The sequence below is a fragment of the Otolemur garnettii genome, unplaced genomic scaffold (genome assembly GCF_000181295.1).
Source record: "Otolemur garnettii isolate 467f Iridium unplaced genomic scaffold, OtoGar3 scaffold00119, whole genome shotgun sequence".
NCBI lineage: Eukaryota > Metazoa > Chordata > Mammalia > Primates > Galagidae > Otolemur > Otolemur garnettii.
Genome location: NW_003852514.1, coordinates 1,807,729 through 1,829,167, shown reverse-complemented (window position 1 = coordinate 1,829,167; position 21,439 = coordinate 1,807,729). Strand labels below are relative to the sequence as shown.

The following is a 21,439-nucleotide window of genomic DNA, read 5'->3' as shown; positions in this document are numbered from 1 at the left end:
CTTCACCTATCAAACTTTTACTCAGCTTTCAATATTCAGATCAAATTTTACTTCTTTATGTGCATCTGGGTTCCCATGGTTTTCTACACAATTCAAACAGTAATCACATAAATAATTTGTATGTTTTAATCCTGTCTTCTTCACTATGGCTCCTTACTTATATGAACTCTGGAAGCTTCCACATAAAGGAATTCAATTAAATTCAGCAAGTACCTAGTAAAAATCAAGTACCTAATCCTTGGCTGAATGCTATGCTACTAAATATATAGTATCTGTCTTCCAAAAGATTGCCAAAAGAAAAAAGAGAGAGGAGATTTAATATACATGAAACTATTAGGAAATTGTACAGTCAAATGCTAGTATATGTTATGTTAAATAGGAAAGAGAAATTTTTGAAGGTTGTAAAAGAAGAATTCAAGCTGGAACTCTTGGTGGAGAAAAATCCCAATGAGGAATACAGAGTGATGCTAAGTCCTTGGAGACACTCTAAAACAAAGGCCAGCAAGTTTTTTTCTGTAAATGGACTTATGGTAAATATTTACAGCTTTACAGTCTGTGTTGCACCTACTCAATTCTGCAGTTGTAGCACAAGAGCAGCCAGATGACATATAATCAAATAAGTAAAGATAACTATGAATTAATAAAACATTAGATATGGACACTGAAATTTCTATTTTGTGTATTTAAATGTATTACAAAATACTATTCTTCATATTATTTTTTCAACCACTTAAAAATGGGGAAACTGGGGAGGAGGGACAAGATGGCTGACTGGAGCCAGCTTTTGACAGAACCTCCCATCCCAGAGGGAAGGATAATGACCAGAAAGTACACAATAAAGCTGAAGACTGGGAGCCGAGCTGAGAGACAAGAATGATAACTGCATGTCACCTCTGCTGAGGCAAGCTGCAACTCCAAGAAAGCAAATTTCAGCTGAGACTTCAACCCAGAGTCACTGATCCACTAGAATTGGACAAGGACCAGCTGAATACAAGACAGAGCCACCTAACCATACCACAGCAAGCAGGTCCCCAGAGCCTCAGACTGTAATACTGTAAGGGTCCTTTGCAAACCTACAGGGGAAAAAGCTACAGTCACAAGCCCCAGATCCTTGGCAAAGGGGTGGTTAACCACAACTCCAGGAGAACCCGATCCAATTTCACCTTACCTGCCCATCTAGTCAAACAGTGAAAAATAATCATGGGGCGGTATCAGCAGAAAAAAACTCTGGCAACATGAATAATCAGAGTAGATCAACTCCCCCAAGAAATGACAAAACGGACACAGCAGATGATCCCATTCATAAACAAATGGCTGAGATGTCAGAAATCAAGCTCAGAATTCAGATGGTAAATAAGATCAACAGAATAGAGGTAAAGATGGAATTAGACGTTCAAGGAGTAATTCCAAACTTGTCTCAAGAATTCAATGAATTCAAAGACAAAGTCACCAAAGATTTTGACACATTGAGAAAAGAAATTACAGCCCTCAAGATCTGAGAAATACAGTAGGAGCCCTCAGTAACAGAATGGAGCAAGCAGAAGAAAGGATGTCAGACATTGAAGACAAAGTTTTTGAACACTCACAAATGGTCAAAGAGGAAGAGAACTAAAGAGCAAAAATGGGTCATTCCCTGAGAGAATTGTGGGAACGCTCCAACAGAGCAAACATTTGCCTTATGGGAATCCCTGAAGGACAAGAGGTTGCTTCAAAAGGCCCAGATGCTCTACTCCAAGAGATAATAGGAGAAAACTTCCCAAACACGGCAAAAGATTCTGAAATCCAGATACAGACAGTTTCAGAACCCCAGCACAACTCAATCCAAATAAAACATCTCCTAGACACATTATAATTAATTTCACCAAAGTTAATATGAAGAAGAAAACTCTGCAAGCATCCAGACGTAAGAAAACCATAACCTACAAGGGGAAGGATATTAGAATGACTGAAGATCTCTCTGCTGAAACTTTTCAAGCTAGAAGAGGATGGTCATCAACCTTTAACCTCCTAAAACAAAATAACTTTCAACCCAGGATCCTGTAGTCAGCTAAACTGAGTTTCATTTATGATGGAGAAATTAAATACTTTAATGACACTCACATGTTGAAGAAATTTACCATAACTAAACCAGCTCTCCAGGATATTCTCAGACTTATCCTCTACAATGACAAGCACAGTGCTCTACCACCAAAGTAAGCTCACTCACAAACATTTGCTCAAACTCCAATTTCCACAGTGGTGTAAGGATTAAAAATGCCCACTGAACTTTTGAAAAACTTGATACCCAAAATACTACCAGGCAAGTCAATATTCTCAATTAATGTGAATGGTATAAACTGTCCTCTAAAGAGGCACAGGTTAGCTAACTGGATACAAAAACTCAGGCCAGATATCTGCTGCATATAAGAATCTCATCTTACCTTAAAAAATAAATATAGACTCAGGGTGAAGGGATGGTCATCTATAATTCAGGCAAATGGAAATCAGAAAAAAGGCAGGAGTTACAATTTTATTCACAGATACAATAGGCTTTAAACCAACAAAAGTAAAGAAAGATAAGGATTATCACTTCATATCTGTTAAGGCCAACACTCAACATGATGAGATTTCAATTATTAACATTTATGCACCCAACAAGAATGCTCCTCATTTATAAAAGAGACTCTAACAGACATGAGCAGCTTGACTACCTACAGCACCATAAAAGTTGGAGATTTTAAAACCCCTTTGGCAGTGTTAGCTAGATCCTCCAAAAAGAAACTAAGCAAAGAAACTTTAGACTTAAACTTAACCATTCAACAATTGGATTTAACAGACATCTACAGAACATTTTATCCTAACAAAACTGAATACACATGCTTCTCATCAGCCCATGGAATATCCTCCAAAATTGATCACATCTTAGGTCACAAGTCTAACCTCAGAAAATTCAAAAGAACAGAAATTATTCCTTGTATTTTCTCAGACTATCATGGAATAAAAGTTAAACTCAGTAACAATAGAATTCACATACTCACACAAAATCATGGAAACTAACCTCATGCTGAATGATAGCTGGGTCATAAATGAGATTAAGAAGGAAATTACCACATTTTTGGAACAAAACGATAATGAAGACACAAACTATCAGAATCTCTGGTATACTGCAAAAGTAGTCCTAAAAGGGAAATTTGTAGCATTGCAAGCCTTCCACAAAAGAATGGGAAGAGAGGAAGTCACCAACTTCATGGGTCATCTCAAGCAACTGAAAAAGGAAAAACATTCCAACCCCAAACATAGCAGAAGAAAAGAAATAAACAAAATTGAACAGAATTAAATGAAATTGAAAGCAAAAAAATTTACACAACAGATGAATCAATCAAAACGTTTTTTTTGAAAAGGTCAATAAAATAAACCTTTGGCTAACCTAACCAGAAATAAAAGTAAAATCCCTAATTTCATCAATCAGAAATGATAAAGGCCAAATAATAACAGACTCCTAGAAATTCAAAAGATCCTTAATGAATATTACAAAAAACTCTATTCTCAGAAGTATGAAAATCGGAAGGAAATAGACCCATACTTGAAAACACGCCACCTTCTTAGACTTAGCCAGAAAGAAGTGGAAATGTTGAACAAGTTTATATCAAGTTCTGAAATAACATCAATTATAAGAAATCTCCCCAAAAAGAAAAGCCCAGGACCAGATGGCTTCACATCAGAATTCTACCAAACCTTTAAAGAGGAACTAGACCTATATTACTTAACCTTTTCCAAAACACAGAAAAGAAGGAATACTTCCCAACACATTCTATGAAGCAAATATCACCCTGATCCCCAAACCAGGAAAAGATCCAACAAGAAAGGAAAATTATAGACCAATATCTCTAATGAATATTGATGCAAATATATTCCATAACATCCTAGCAAACAGAATCCAGCAACACATCAAACAAATTATACATCATGACCAGGTGGGTTTCACCCCAGGGTCCCAAGGATGATTCAATATACATAAATCTATAAAAATAATACATCACATAAACAAAAAACAAAGACCATATGATTCTCTCAATTGATGCAGAAAAACTTTTAATAATATCTAGCATCCTTTCTTGATCAGAACACTCAAGAAAATAGTATAGAAGGCACATTTCTTAAACTGATAGAGGCCATCTATAACAAACCCACAGCCAATATCATATTGAATGGAGTAAAACTGAAATCATTTCCACTCAGATCAGGAACCAGGCAAGGCTGCCCATTGTCTCCACTGCTTTTTAACATTATAATGGAAGTCTTAGCCATCACAATCAGGCAAAAGAAGGCAATCAAGGGTATCCAAATAGGATGAGAGGAGATCAAACTATCTCTTTGCAGATGATATGATTGTATATCTGGAAAACCCCAGGAACTCAACTGTAAGACTCCTAGAAGTGATCAAGAAATATAGCAGCATCTCAGGATACAAAATCAATACTCACAAGTCTGTAGCCTTTATATATACCAACAATAGTCAAGGTGAAAAAACAATCAAGGACTCTATTCCCTTTACAATAATGACAAAGAAGATGAAGTATCTGGGAGTGTACCTAACAAAGGATGTGAAAGATCACTATAAAGAGAACTATGAAACTCTGAGAAAAGAAATAGCTGAAGATGTTAACAAATGCAAAAATGTACCATGCTCATGGCTAGGAAGAATCAACATTGTTAAAATGTCTACACTACCCAAAGCAATCTACATGTTTAATGCAATCCCTATTAAAGAACTTCTGTCATACTTTAAAGATCTGGAAAAATTAGTACTTCATTTTAAATGGAAACAGAAAAAACCTCAAATAGCCAAGACATTACTCAGGAATAAAAACAAATCAGGAGGTATCATGCTACCAGATTTCAGACTATTCTATAAATCTATAGTGATCAAAACAGCATGGTACTGGCACAAAAATAGAGAAGTAGATGTATGGAACAGAACTGAGAACCAAGAGATGAACAGACACTTACGATCATTTGATCTTTGATAAGCCTATCAAAAATATAAATTGGGGGAAAGATTCGTTGTTTAACAGAAGGTGCTGGGAGAATTGGCTGGTGACTTGTAGAAGACTGAAACTGAACCCACACCTTTCTCCTCTAACAAAAACTGACTCTCACTGGTTAAAGGACTTAAACTTAAGACATGAAACTATAAAAATAGAGAGAGTGCAAGAGAGTGCAAGGGAAACACTTGAAAAAATTGGCCTGGGAGAATACTTTATGAGGAGGACCCCTTGGGCAATTGAAGCAACATCAAAAATACATTACTGGGATCTGATCAAACTAAAATGTTTTTGCATTGCCAAGAACACAGTAAGTAAAGCAAGTAGACAGCCCTCAAAATGGGACAGGATTTTTGCAGGTTATATTTCTGACAAAGGTCTAATAACCAGAATCCACAGAGAACTCAAACTTATTAATAAGAAAAGAACAAGTGATCCCATTTTATTGTGGGCAAGAGATATAAACAGAAGCTTCTCTGAAGAAGACAGGAGCATGGCCTACAGACACATGAAAAAATGCTCATCATCTTTAATCATCAGAGAAGTGCAAACGAAAACCACTTTGAGATATCATCTAACTCCAGTAAGAGTAGCCCACATCACAAAATCCCAAAACTAGAGATGTTGGCATGGATGTGGAGAAAAGGGAAGATTTCTGTACTGCTGCACTACTGGTGGGAATGCAAGCTAGTACATTCCTTTTGGAAAAATTTTTGGAGAACACTCAGGAATCTAAATGTAGACCTGCCTTTTGATCCTGCAATTCCTCTACTAGGTGTATATATAAATGACCAAAAATCAATTGGCAACAAAGATATTTGCACCTGATTGTTCATTGCAGCTCAGTTCATAATTGCCAAGTCATGGAAGAAACCCGAGTGCCCACTGACCCATAAACGGATTAATAAATTGTGGTATATGTATACCATGGAATACTATGCAGCATTAAAAAAAGATAGAGACTTTACCTCTTTTATATTTACATGGATGGAGCTGGAAAAGATTCTTCTTAGTAAAGTATCTCAGTAATAGCAAAAAAATAACCAATGTACTCAGTACTACTATGAAACCAATTTATAATCATTCACACTTTCATATGAGAGATGAATCACAACTATAGCCCAGGATGAAGGAGGGAAGGGGTGTGGGTTGGGAAGGGAAGGGGGTGGTTTGATAGAGGGAGAGTTAATGGTGGGACCACATCTACAGAGTATATTGCAAGGCTACAAGTCAAATCCATCAAGTATACAACACAAATGTCTTAACACTGTGATTAAGTAAATGAGGTAAAAGCTATGTTAATTAGTAGGATGTAAGCACTTCAATTTGTACAAATAATCAACACATTGAATCCTCCCCAAAAATAAAAAATAAAAAATAAAAATGAGGAAACTATGCTTAGTTCATGGGTTAGATAGTGTCAGCACAAGTCTATTGGCAACAGTTTTCTAATCCCTGCTCTAAAAGACTGGCAGTTGCAATGTAGAAAATGAAGTAAATCAGTCTGAGGATAAGATCTATACCAAAAGCTAGTAATAAATGCTCAACATTGGAAAGTCAAGATGAGTCTGGATATTAACAGCCTTATAAATACCATAATAAAATAAATATACCAATAAATAATGCAAACAGAAATATCAATGAGGCAATGAAACACATACCTAGCTTGAAATATAAATGTATAATTTTCCAAGTTTTAGGAAGTAAGAAAGAGAATAAGATTCCATCACTGAACCTAGAATGTACCTCACTGGCTGGAGCCCATACAGTTACCGAGGGGATAATTATAAGCATTCTGAATACCCACTACTCCAACTCTGGAGAAAAGGCGTAAGGTTTACACAGAAAGCAGGGAGGAAATAGAGACAGACTTTCAAATAACAGAAATGTTTATAGGAAAGGAAGAAGGAGGGAGAGATGGAAAGGAAAAAAAATATTTTGAAGTTTAGAGATTCCCAAAAGATTCTGTTCTTGATGTGGCTTTTGGGGAATGCCACCATCTACATTGATATCTATGGTTCCTTTTCCTTTTTTTTTTTTCTCTAAAAATTTCCATGACTAAAACACTAGATATAGTTTCAAAGGAGTTTCTGATTCCTCAGCATTGAAAAGACCCTGATTGAAGTCCCAAGTTAGTCTGTTTTGCTCTATAACCTTGTCTAGCAAATTCTATAAGGCGGCATGTTACAATGAATATAGATGGTATCATAAATTATTAGTATGCAAATTAATTTACATTGTGCAAATAATCATAAAATCCATGAGTTAATGAGCTACTAGTAATTTCTATAAGCTACAACAATAATAATCTTAGGAATAAATAGATGAATTAGGATAAAATTTTTAGATTAACCTGAAGATGGAAGGCTGGCACAGATGTATATATTAAAGTATGATTGGAACTTGCTCCACAGCTTAGCCTTCAGATTTATAAAAAAAAAAAATTATGCAAAGATGTTTATCAACAAGCACTACTTTATATAGAACATTTCTCATATGGCATGTGTTTAAAAATAGCAAGATATTCCAGACCAGATTCCTTCAAGGCTGAGGGGAGACTAATTGTTAAGATATTGGAACCTTCTATTAATGTCTAATACACTAGAATCAGAAATCAATATAGATAGAAGATATTTTTAGAAGACTAAAAATAGAATACTCTAGCATACTCTAGATGCTTTCCACAGAGCCCACCACTCTGAGTTAACCAAAATCTAATAAGTAGGAACTAAATAGGGGTAGGAATAGTTTTGTGTGGAGGAAACTTTATGATTGATTACTCTATTGAAAAGTCAGAGTCCACAAATCGGTGATTTGTCTTTCATTTGTTTTTCTGAGATTAAATTTCACATATATATTCCTCACAGTCATCTATAAAGTGAGAGGTTTCTAAGTGATCTCTCAGGTCCCCTTTCTTCTCTGTTATTCTGTTATTCTATAAATTACAATAAGCTTGACTAAGAATAAATTCTTAGCTTGACTAAGAATAAAGTCCTCAGGGGCAATTAGTGCTGTTCAAAAATTAAGTCATCTCCCTTGTTGGAAGTGAGTTCCTTGGAGCTAAGTTGAACAGAAATTGGATCAGCAACCAGGACAGTCTTTCTCAGAGGATTCTGTAGCAGGTGAGAAACTGAATTCATAATTGCATTATGCCCCTTCTGAGCTTCTGCATTCAATGGTTGCAATGTGCCATAGTATGAGGCACTTTCACACAGGAACAGTGATTTTGCTTCCAGTTTACTTTTGTTTTCAGAACCTTCTAACACTGCTGACCCACTGAGAAGGATGCTCTACAAGGACTCCAAATTCCTTTCCTGGTTTCTAAGTGAAACCAGGTTTCTAACTAATTCAGATCCCCACAATTTTATAAGTTTAGTCTGGTTTCTTTTCACTAAATGAGTAACACCTCTCACAGTACTGGCTCCTCCCTGCCACCTTCTTGTCCATTTACACTATCTTTCAAAAGTTTATTTGGGTTGATTTATAATTTCACTAGCCAAAAGAGCTTAATTCTGCATCCTTAGAAATTTCATTGTGTACTTGCTCTTTCAGATTATCTATAAAAATGTTTAATAAAAAGGACCAGCAGAAATCCCCAGAGGAACCTCACTGTTTACACGTCTCCATCAACAGCAGGCTCACACATTCCACTTTTTGTTTCCTCTATTAATACCTATGTGTGACAAAATATTCCTCCTAATTCCATGGTAACACTATTTGGAATAGCTTTGTTGTGAAACTCAACTGACTCCTTAAAACTCTCTCTAAACAAATCATGTTTGTTGCTTTTCTCTTGGTGTTTGTTTACTCTTTCAAACAGCTCAAGCACATTATAGAAAACAGGATGCTTTCCTCCATTCATTACACAAAGTGGTCAATGATCCTACAATTTTGACAGGTTATCAATATGAATAAGATTCAACAGTCAATAGATTATAGGGTCTCCTCAGAAGATCTCCGAAGAATGGAAGCAAAGTGGAATTGTGAAGAGTTAGCACAATGATTTATTTCACATATAGGTCATATAGGTTCATTTATTCCCTTGACCTTCTTCAGACCCTTAGAATGAATGTCATAAAGTTTCAGCAATTTCCTTATATCCAGCATTCCAATCAGGCAGAACATCCTGTTCCCTTGCCACTATTTGATCTAATACTACATATCTCACCTCTTTGCTTCAAAAGACATGATGACAGTGGAAATTTCTACATTTCAACAAAGACCAAAGCAAAGAATTCACTGCGTCTCCAGATCTCCTTTCTTCCCCGAGAGCACCCTGATCATCAAGCTGTCCCATTGATTCTCCAGTTGAGCTTCTGCCTTTCATGTATGAAAAAGCTTTTATTTCTGGATTGCAGTCCCTTTTGTGCTGTTTCTTGAACTCCTTTATAGCCTGACTGGCTTCTTATTTACACCTAACCTGTCACACTTTGAGGTCTTCCCTGTTCTCACTTGAACAATCTTTTGCCTACTTTTCCCCCACTTTCACTTCTCTTACTTTATGAAATGGATGCAAAAGTTTTTATATGAGCTCCTAATCTTTAATGTGACATATTTCCTTGCCCTTCCATTAATGTGTTTAAAGCATTTCCAGATTTCCTACAAGTTACAGACTTTTTAAAATATTACTTTCAATTTTAACTTAATGCACACATTGATTTGATCATAGTTCCTTTCTGTAAAACTGAGTAATAATGTGATGGGATTTTTTATTCCTTCTTTCCCCTTCAGAAGGTTGAACATAACTGAGTTGTGAGCATTACTGCAATGGTCACAGATTATTTCGTGCACCAATTCCTGTGTAGTCCTAGACCAAAATCCAGTATAATTCTACTATTTCCTTAATTCTCAGACTTCTTATACTACGAAGTAGATTTTTGTATGTGATCTTGTATATTATCTTCTTCCAGTCTTAGGGTATGATTTCCTTCATACCACTATTTGATCTAATTTTCCTGTGTTCTCAAAATAACTTTACTATCTTTACCCCATTTGTTTGATCTTTGCTAGAAAATCCTAACCTAGGGTCGGGGATGGGCTCCAGGATATCTGAGAAGCTCCTGAAATAATACACAAAATCATGCATGTATATGGATATGTGCGCTTTTCTGAGAAAGTATTCCATAGCTTCCATCGGTTACTCAAAAGAATTATAAGCAACAAGAAAGTTTAGGAGCCATGTTCCATAGTAGCACTAAATATATTACTTACTGAGTATAAATTTCTCATCCACAAAAAATTTATTTGCCCAGCATTATTTTGTACATTTTTGTTAACTATTTTTATTATATTTCCTTGGTTTTCATCATTTCCTTATACAAAATGTTATAATTCATCCACTCCTGATGTTTCCATAGATTTAATAACCCAATGAATAGTACCAGTTTCCACTAGCTTCTACTGGTTTTCTCCTTCTACTAAGACTAAGAAAGGAAAATGAAATCTGGATCCTTAGTTGTTACCAATCATTCCATCCATTTTTTTTTTATGCTTCTAAATTTTATATATCCAATACAGGGAGCTTCATTTTTTCTACAAAACTGTCAATTTTCTGTCTGGATGGATGAATTACTTTGCCACCCCCAACACACCATCCTCGTCCAGCACACCACTGAACCCTCTTTTCCTTTCACTTCTTCCTCCACAGCCCACTACCATAACTCTAGCAAGGTCTGTGTCAAATTGGATCTCATGCTTCCTCTGCACTTATCAACTTTCTCCCAATTTTTAGGTTAAACCCTGAACTGCCACTTAACAGATTCACTACACACAGAGCTCATTTTTCTGGCCCCCCACATTAACACAACACCTCAATGCACCATTATATTTGCTGAACAAACCTCAGATTCTTTTGCAGTCTACACAGTAACACCATTATAAGTTTTGTTCCCTACCCCCAGCTTCTTTGAACTAGGATTGAACTTACTGATTTGATTCCTACAAGGGAAACAAGAATGAAATGGTAGGGAAAAAAGAATGCTCCACACCCCTTTTAAGGTTTTTTGAGAAGCACTTAAAACAATTGCCAAAACATATCTTAAAATTAATTGTGTGAAAACAAAAAATCCAATGTAGATTCCAAAAGTCTAGGAAGAAAAATAAGTTTATTTTTAAAATACATAATACTCACAATTCTTTAATATTTCATATCATCTTCTAATTTGAGAGCACATTTAATACATTTTTCTTCATCAACATTATCAAAGGAAGCCATAGGGCTACTTGTGATGGATATTCAAGGACTCTTACCAAGATGTTTTCAGGATGAAAGATCTCTTCAGACTTCCTTTCAGTAGCTTTCCAAGGCTGCTGCTAAACTGGTAATGTTCCAGTGACCTCAAGGTGTGAATTATTCAAAGGCTAGAGGTACTCTCAGAACCAAAAAAAAAGGTTATTGTAAAGTAGTAAATATAATAAAGAGTAGTCGATCTGTAAATTATGTTGCAAATATTCCCTGAGATTGGGCAGTTTGCGTCTCAGAGTTTGTTTCTATTTAGAAATAAAGTTAAAATTGGTAATTGGGATCATAGGCCAGCCTGTGATAGGACTATACTAACAACACTAACCATGATAACAATTCTATTGAGTTTGATCACTATTTTAAAAACTGAAGGAATTTTTCATGGAAAATCACAATATGGGTTATAAGGATAACTTCTGTTCCTGTTGCTGTTCTAGGATCAACATGCTCCCCTACGACTCTACTATCCTACTATGTGCTCCCCATCAAGCCACCACCTCACCGTGTACACATCTGCCAGGCAGAGGGAAAGGAAGACTCCTCATAAAGTGGAGCTCTCCCCGATAGAGAAACTATAGAAGCAAGGACTCCGCCATAGGTGTTGGACTAGGTTATAACAGCTAAGAGATGGGGATAAGAGCAACAGGTTTGGAGTCTCTGGGATGGGTCCGATAATGGCAACAACAGTCCCACATCTTAAACGCATGCTATGTGCCAGGCTCTAGGCCACATACTGCATACACACTGTCTTGCTGAATCATTACCACAATGCTTGAAGCAAGTATTATGATCCCTATTTTATAAATGAAGAAACTAAGGCTTAATGAAATGAAGCAATGTGCCCAAGGTCTGTCTGACACAAAAACCTGTGCTCTTAAACAACACATCTAAATATGCTGCTATCTCTGGCAACTTCTTGAGTCTCAGCAGCAATTATTAAAAGAGAAAGGGAAAACAAAAAAGACTTTAAGGGCGGCGCCTGCGGCTCAGTGGGTAGGGCACCAGCCTCCTATACCAACAGTGGCGGGTTCAAACCTGGTCCCAGCCAAACTGCAACAAAAAAATTGCTGGGCGTTGTGGAGGGCACCTGTAGTCCCAGCTATTTGGGAGGCTGAGGCAAGAGAACTGCCTAAGCCCAGGAGTTGGAGGTTGCTGTGAGCTGTGTGACACCACGGCACTGTACCGAGGGCAATAAAGTGAAACTCTGTCTGTACAAAAAAAAAAAGAAAGAAAGAAAGAATGAAAAAGGACTTCAAAGCTTAGAAATAAATATTACGGTCACCTTAATTATTTTGAACAAAAGAAAATTATTTTTAATCTAAAACCATATTGTTTTCAAATCAATAAACTAATTTTAACTAAAATCACTCCAACTAAATATTTTTCATTCACTTAGTAATATTATAAATTAAATGCCCCTCCTACAACCAGAAGAAGAAATATATATCCTCACAAAATACACAAGCATACACACACACACCTGCTACTTTATGACTTCTTTACTGTCCTTGTTAACTGAAACAGATGAAAAACCACATCAGACATACAGAGAGGAGGGTTTTTCAAGAGCTTGATTTATTTCAAGAACTAACTTCTCTCAAGCTGGGCATCTGGCAAAAAAATTGAATCTTCTAAAGCATAGTCCTTATTTTTACCCTTTTCACCCGTCTTTCCTAATATGCAGACTTAACTAGTTGTTCACAGGACCTTTCCTAGGGAACTCATACATCTCTGAAAGCATATCATCTCCCTCAGGATATTACTTTACCTGTAAATGTCCCTATATTCATCTTCATGGCTGAAACTAACTCCTTACAAGATTACACTTGGGATATTGTTTGCTAAGCAGACTCAATCACCTTTATAAAACCAACCTTGAAACAACCCCAAACTCAGAAAGGTCGGCACTTCCTGCAACAATCACACCTTAGAAGCTGATGCTAATTTCAAGATACAGACTTTCTTCCTTCCTGCTTGCAGTGATTTCTACAAAGATCAAAACTGTTCGTTTATTCTGTGTTGCTGTGCTCAGCAGCCCAGGGTGCTGTTCTCTCAGGGAGCCAGTCAGAGAATCTGCAGCGCATTCTCTGTTAAGATTATATAATGACAGATTAATCCATGCAACAAGGAAGACAGTAGGCAGGAGTGTCAACTCCACAAAATGAAAACCGTTCCCAGGAATCTCTCTCCAGGATTTTGAATGATAGATAAAGGTAGTTTTACCTTAAATAATCAATGTGTATATCAGTAGCTCTAAGAATGGGAAGGAAATCATCTAATAATAATGTGATCATGTTCAGGGATTCTTGCAAGTCCCCACTGGAAAAAAAAATGCCATCCCATTACCAGGTTACAAGAGTGACATCTAGTGGACTCATGGTAGAATGACAAAAAAGATTTCAAATGTACTTCAAAGCAGGACTTCTCAGCATCTAACATGAAAACAAATTACCTGGGTATTTTGTTAAAATGCAGACTCTGGTTCAGTAGAATAAAATAGAATCTATTATTTACAACCAACTTCCAGGTGGTGCCAATGTATTGCCAATGCTGCAGGTTCATGGAGCACTCAAAGCAGCCAGGACCTAAAGCACTTTGCACCTGCTTTTATTCTCAGAAGAGAAGAGGCAAGGGACGCTGGTTAAAACTACATCAAGTGAATTACTATTGTGGTTTTTAATACTCATATTTCACAAGCCCCATTCATCAAGCACACTTACCATCTCCTGTATGAGCAGAGTCCCTGAAGCTATATTCCTTTTCCCAAATGTTGGAAGCTTCCTAAGAAGGAAAACTGTTTACTCCACAGGCATATTTATACAAGAATATGATCTGTTCAAGATTCCAACACAGATTCACCTCAGCACCTATAATATCTTCTTGGTTTTCTTTCACTGTTATTATATTACTAATTTGTAACAGATCAAAACTCAGTTCTCTTTCCCCCAGGTAATCTGCACCTGAACAGGGATCCGTCAGGGTATTGTATTAGTGCTAAGCACACCTTCTCAGACTTTCAACAAAATTTGCCATGGACACCCCTAAGAACAGAACAGGATGTGCAACTAGATCCAATTCCAACTGTTTCCAGAATCTAGTCCTGTGTGATTTAATTGAGCCAAAGAAACTTGACCTCCACACAGGTCTGGTTCTTAGCTGTAAAATAACTTGTATGCTCCTCCACAGAGGAGCTCTGCCAGGCCTCAAACAAACTCCTCCCATGGAGGCTTCCATCACAGCTAGAATAAAACCCTTTCTTTGGTTCTAGGTCCACAGTTCTAGAAGCCACAACACTGATTTCCAACACTAAGTAATATCAGTCTCACTTCTCCAAAAACATAGACATACAAATATATGTATGTATATATATACATATATATATATATATTTTTTTTTTTTTTTGGAAACAGAGCCTCAAGCTGTTGCCCTGGGTAGAGTGCCATGGTATCACAGCTCACAGCACCTCCAATTCCTGGGCTCAAGCGATTCTCTTGCCTCAACCTCCCAAGTAGCTGGGACTACAGGCACCAGCCACAACTCCTGGCTATTTTTTGGTTGTAGCTGTCGTTGTTGTTTGGCAGGCCCAGCTCTGGTGTATGTGGCTGGTGCCTTAGCTACTTGTGCTACAGGTTCCGAGCCAATATATATTGAACCCGCCTTTTAGTCCAATAGAGTTCTTCAATACATGTTGATTCATCTAGGACAAATAATCACTTTTAAGCAGTGAAAACCATATTTCAAACAAATAAACAACAAAAGTAGAATTGTTCTGGTTTAAATGGGGTTAGAAACTTTGGAAATCTGTCTACTTAGTTCCTCCCCAGGATGTCCCCTTGCCCATGCCTCCTGAATACTATTCTTCATGCATCAAATATTCCTTCCCACCCAAATTCCGACCCCAGTCTACCAACCTCACAGAAATAGAGTTTCAAAATCAGAAAGTCTGAGTCGCACACAATAGCTAAAACTATCCCAAACTCCTATATTGTTCAAGGATAATACTGTTCTCATTAAATAGATAGACCTAGACAGAGCTATTTCACTATAATTTGACTAAATTATGATTCTAATATGATTTTAGCATATGCAATCAAAGGATTTGTTCAAAAGATGTACAACCTGATTTCCTAAAGGAAATTTGCTTTTAAGTCATAATTAAGGATCCTTGTGATGAGTAAACAACAGAATTGTTTATACCTCTTCAATTGCTCTTGGCAGTCCTAAAGGGGAAATTATGTAGAGGGAAATGTCACATAATTATTTCTCAAAAGTAGGATGAAAATAGAAAATGAAATCAAACACGCAGCATTGCATCATCGGCCTATACAGCATGATGGGCTTAATTCCCCCATCTCGATTAGAATCCCAGTTATACCACTCCATTGTGACCTTGCACAAATTACCTACACTCTCTGCATCTCGGTTTCCTTATCTGAAAGCAGAGATAAAAGCAATACATACTTCAAGGGTTGTTGTGAGGACTGAATTAATATGTGTAAAGTATGTGATACTAGCACATAGTAATCATTCATAAATGTTATCTAATGAATATTATATTAATATAACATTACTAAAAGTAATGACTATTAACATTCCCATCTAACTGAATATCCAAATAGGCATTTGATTCTTTTAGATAATTTGACAAGCACAAAAATCCCAATCACATCAATTCCGCATATATATTTAGAACACAAGAAGAGTTAAGAGGCTAAAGGAATTCCAGATTTACTACTTAAGATCCCATGCCATTCCTTGTGTCCTATTTTACCTCTTTAAGTGAGAAGCATTTAAAGACCTTATTTATCAAATGGAGGCAATTTTGATTTTAAAAATCATAAAAGTTTTTGAATAGGCATAAGTACATTTATTCTTTGTGCAATAGCTCCCCTTGGACTTCATGTTACCTAATTTATCTTAACTTTAGAAATTTTGTTTTAAATCAAAGACAGCCAAACCTTTTCTAAGAAGTAGCCTAGAGGGTGGCCGCTATCATGCCAGTAGCTGGCACATCTGTCCTAATTTTCTCTGCCTCTTGTACTTCCCAGTGGCCTATATTCTTAAGATTGTTTCAAAGTCCTGGTCAATTGGTTCCAAAGTAACCAGGATCTTCAAACAAATATTTAATTTTGTTTTAAGGAGAACCCCAAATACATAAGGGTCAAGGCATACAAATTTTAAGGCAAATATTCAAAAGCCACCTGACTAAAACCTTTAGAAATAAAGGAGCTCAGAGAATTCTGATAATCTATGCCTTAACTTACCAGAAAAAACCAACTTTTAAATATTCTAATTTGTTGTAGTTAATTAATCCAACAGTTTACAGAAAACCCTGAAACATAATCTAGGGGATTTGCTAACACCTGGTCTTTTGTTTCCAATAAATCTCTAGGTAATTTGTTAAATGAGTAAACATTACCAACGGTCTTTGTGATTCTAAGATTATAAGAGCAAGTATTTAAAATATTCTATGTTTCTCTCTCTTTTTAAAACTAAGAAAGAAATCTCCACAATTTTTGCTCTCAAAAGGGTAAATAGGTATCTTTTATAGAGATAGGTTCCAATCTTCTGGGCTTCTTAGAGATTACTTCTGAAAATCATTTTTGTCATATATCATTTTGTTAAGTATGTATCTGTACCATATCTCAACTAACTAGATGATTCATAAACTAGAAGCACTATTCCCTTTACCAATCAAGTGATGTCACTACACATAATTCTCTTCTAACTGCATTTCTTCCAGTCACACTACATTTGGGCAATGGCTCTATGCTACAACTTCTGAAAAAGATCTGAGAAGAGTTTTTAAAAACAGAAAAGTGTCAAAGCATGTTGTCCTCCTTTTCCTCTTTAAAAAATAGGTAAAATAAAATAAAAATCCTATAAAATTAAAGAAATATAGCTATGTATCTTTATTTATCCTCCTCTAAGCTTTCAGAAAGTTTTCATAGAGACTTACTTCATACTTTCATAGAAACTATTATTTACTAAGTCATAATTATTCATTTAACTACAGAAATAATCATAGGAATCACTTTTTACTGAGCACTTACTGGAATCAAGTACTGCATAAAACACTTAGCACCCACTATCTCTTAATTCCTCCAGGTCTGTCTGACTCTCCCATCTGGGACTATTATATTGTATATGGGGCCCTTAAATTCAAAGGCCCAGTTCTTCCTCATTTGGAAGTTTTCAAAACTAAGAGTGCCTATTCCATGAGAGACTCAAGAAATTGTTGTTTAATGGATGTGTCAGGAGTGATTTGAAATCAATGAATTTAAACCATGGTAGATAAAAACCTACATTTGCCCCAGACCTCAGAATTCAAATATAGTTCTATAGTAAGACCACTTATTAGGTTTGGTACCCTCTGGAATCGTAATAAATAGATCATTTGCCAAAAGTTGATAGACACAGATTAGAAGAATCCTAATATCTTCCAGAGAAACAAAAAGACATGCATTTACAATATATCAAACACTGAAAGAACAACTAGTTTTGGACATAGTGGGGAACGAAACAAGATTTGAAATCTTAAAACCATGGTTTCACTCCAGTCTAGGACATAGAAAAGTTGCTTTATATCTCTAACTTTTCCTTTCATCAAAATAAAATAAGAAAGAATTATATATGTATATAAAATATTTCATATATTATGTTATATATATGACACATTTTATAAAATTCTTTTATGTATATATTCTTGTATGTTTATATAAATGTTATATATTTTATATATAATATATGAAACATTTTACATATATATAAAATTCTTTCTCATTTTATTTTGAGATACAACATTCTATATATCAATGTTATATATATATATATCCTAATTACACAATATGTGTTCAATGGTAACCAGCACAATTATTATTACCAATGCATAAGTTAGTTTAAATATGTAATAAAATCATATCCTATTTAAATTGTACCCACATACTTTAGTGAGTGCCTTGCTATGACTATGAGAAAGGAAGGGAAAGGAAGGGGAGGAGAGGGGAGGGGAGGGAAAGAGGAAGGAAAGAGGGACAGGGTAGTTCACATAAGAAGAGAGAAGTACATCACCTAGATTTGACTTTGTTTAAAGTCCTTAATATAGCTTAAAATTTGACTTTTTATAAGACCTTGAGATAGCCTTAAAAAGAAGAAAAAAATTCCCAATGTTACCTAATCTGCCATGATTTAACAGCACTTTGACATTTTCCAAGGAATGATAGCAAAGTGCTGCATCTCTTCACACTCGGGATTTACTGTCTGTCTAAATCTCTGCTTGTGCCAAATTAAATATACAGTATAATGTCCCTACCAGAAATAACATAACACAGCTTCCTGCTCTACTCCTTGGTTGAATAAGTCCAAACTGAAACAAGGAAGATGTTATTTTATTTAATCATTTAAGTAATTGTTTTCTTGGACCTCTTGATTTAGAAGCTACTTCAGAAGAAAAGTTTAGAAGAAATTGCCATGTGAATCATCAGGCCATTTAAAGGAAAAATTCCCTTTGAAAGGCTGAAGAAAGGGCATTAAAAACAGTATTTTCATTAATGAACCACTCACTTAAGTGGACTTCCCCTAGCTATTCACACCCACCAAACTCTTAGGGTCTCTGAATGTTGTAAAAGCTCTTTGTCGGTGAGACACAAATAGCATCTTAGGATAGATGGCGGAATGCTTCCCGCCAGCAAACAGCACTCAAAAATCTTTGCATTAATGTTGTACTATGAAAGCATGGAGAAATTGGATTATAAACTGAAAGAACATGCCCTGGGGTCTAAAAAAAGTTGGTGGGTTTTTTAAGGTAAAAAATGTGATCAAGGGCTATGACAGAGGAGATGAAGTGCAGAAGCCATGCCTTTAGCTAGGCAAAAGACAGAAAGAGACAAGTCATCCCTTGTGACAGGAGAGAAATGTAGTGAATGAACTACATGTGGGCACACACATAGGATTTTATGAAGTATGGTGGAGAAAAGAAGATGCAATCATTTTTAGTGAAGAAACAGGCAAAGTTTTTAGCCAGGGAGGAGGACAGATGGAGAAGATCTGAGGAGGAGAGAGAAGAGGAAGTAGTCATCTCCAAGAGGGAGAAAAGACATTCCATGGGTGAACGGGCAGGATTACTGGGGAAGGGTAAAGAACCACTTGAGAGAGATGGCCACAGACTCAAGAGGGAGACAGTCAGCATGATGGCATGTTTTCTCCTGCCCCTGTCCACTGCTTGCGTGCAGGCATGAATAAATGCAGTAAGTCTAATCAGCATTGGGATTTTTGCCAGGGGAGAACAAAGGCAATGGTATAGTCACTGATAATAATAAAGTCTAGACCTGAAACCTTAGTGTTCCTAATGCAGCACTGACATCATTGGGAAACAGAATCCACATCTTAACAAGATCTCCAAATAATTCACATAACACAGTAAGATTTGAGAAATACCTGAGTAGAAGCCAAGTAAGAATACGAAAAAAACATTAAAAGAGAAAAGATGTTTTTGGGAGGCTAAGGCAGATAGATTGCTTGAGACCAGCCTGAAAAAGAGTTAAGACCACATCTCTACTAAAAATAGAAAAACTAGCCAGGCATGTGGCAGGTGCCTGTAGTCCCATCTACTCAGAAGGCTGAGGCAAGAGAATTGCTAAAGCCCAAGAGTTTGAGGTTACTGTGAGCTACGATGCACGGCACTCTACCCAGGGTGACAGAGAGAGACTCTGTCTCAAAAAAAAAGAGAGAGAGAGAGAGGGGAAATGAAAGAAATGAGATGCCACGCTGTTGCATGGACCCTCTATGTGGATTTTATAGCCACAAGATTGATGACAAGAGAAATGACTGGGTCAAAGGAAAAGATGAATAGAGCCCCTGGGAAAATTGTCCAGGTGATAACCGAAGGCCTGGAAGGCTTGGAGTCCTAATGGTGATTGAGGTAAATGAGTGTAAGGAGTGATGGGTGAGTTCTGGCATTCTTTTAAGGGAAAGAGACAGTCATAGTCATGGTAGGGGTCTTATTCTCAGGATTGGTCTGTTGAGCAGTTTATACTGATCACAAGGGCAACACTATAGCTGAAGGGGTTGTGGGTTTACTAGGAGCACAATAAACTGTGAGTTCTCTCAAGTCCTGCTGCAGGAGGGGTAGACTAGGGGAGGGATGGTCTCACTGGGAAGATAGAGAGAGTTTGGTAGGGTTCTATTAGATCCACATATCAGCATGCCCCAGGGGGAGGGATAAAAAGTAAATCTTAAGTATGTAGGAGAGTGGTAGCTACTCAAACAGTGATGGGCAGAAGAATGTGTGCCCACACAGAGAACATAATAACTCTGTACAAGACTAGAAGAATTCATTGCTCTCAAAAAGGAAAAGAGAGACAAAGGATCTCAGAAGCCAGAAAGAAGATAAGGAGAGGGGAACAGAAGATAAAGAGATTCTTTTTTTTTTTTTTTTTTTTACAGTTTTTGGGGCTGGGTTTGAACCCGCCACCTCCGGTATATGAGGCCGGCACCCTACTCCTTTGAGCCACAGGTGCTGCCCCAGGTGGAGAGATTCTTATGCTGGTCAGGATAGTAAAGCTCTCTAGTAGCATCCAAAGGACATGGTTAGAAGGATGAAGCCTCCTGCTCTTCATCAATGAGAAATTTTATGTATTAAAAAACTCCTCCATTTGTCTTTAAAATATTCAGTATAGTCTCCTGTCCTCAATAGTATATTTGTGAATGGATCATCTATGATACTGGAAAGAGGCAAAGGTCAGTGTACAGGCAGAGGACATATACACGTATACTCCTAGGAAGTTAAAGAAATTTGGGAGAGAGTTTTGGATATAAACAGCTATAAAATTAAGGTATTACCATGCTAGCCCTATATCTAACAGGCCATTAGATAACGGTGGTCCCACCAATAACTATGTTACATAATAAAATAAATTCTTTCTGAAGGTCAGTTATCTGCTTTCTCTGCACACTCCTCTTTCATACCTAAGTCCACCTGTCCTTATAAGCACAATTGTTTAAAGGGTTGGGAAACACAGCAATACCTTAACTACATGAAGATCATGTATTTATTAATCCCTGGGGCAGGGTCCAATGGGAATGGGAACAAAAGAAGCATAGAAATCCGAAATTTCTTTTTAAAATCTGAATTCCCAGAAAAACATCCACCAATTTGTTCAACAAGTAGCAAAAT

At 36.6% G+C, this 21,439-nt stretch overlaps 1 protein-coding gene and 1 long non-coding RNA gene across 3 annotated transcripts in view; both read right to left on the bottom strand.

The window, feature by feature from the left end:
* Positions 1–21,439, bottom strand: part of SUGCT (succinyl-CoA:glutarate-CoA transferase) — a 771,296-nt gene that overhangs the window by 561,927 nt on the left and 187,930 nt on the right. The gene's annotated exons all lie outside the window — the stretch shown is intronic.
* LOC111727710 lies at positions 12,452–14,604 on the bottom strand. The gene is made up of 3 exons (XR_002775193.1): positions 13,140–14,604; positions 12,746–12,780; positions 12,452–12,473 (listed from the first exon to the last, which is right to left on the bottom strand). It is a non-coding gene; the product is annotated as an uncharacterized LOC111727710 (long non-coding RNA).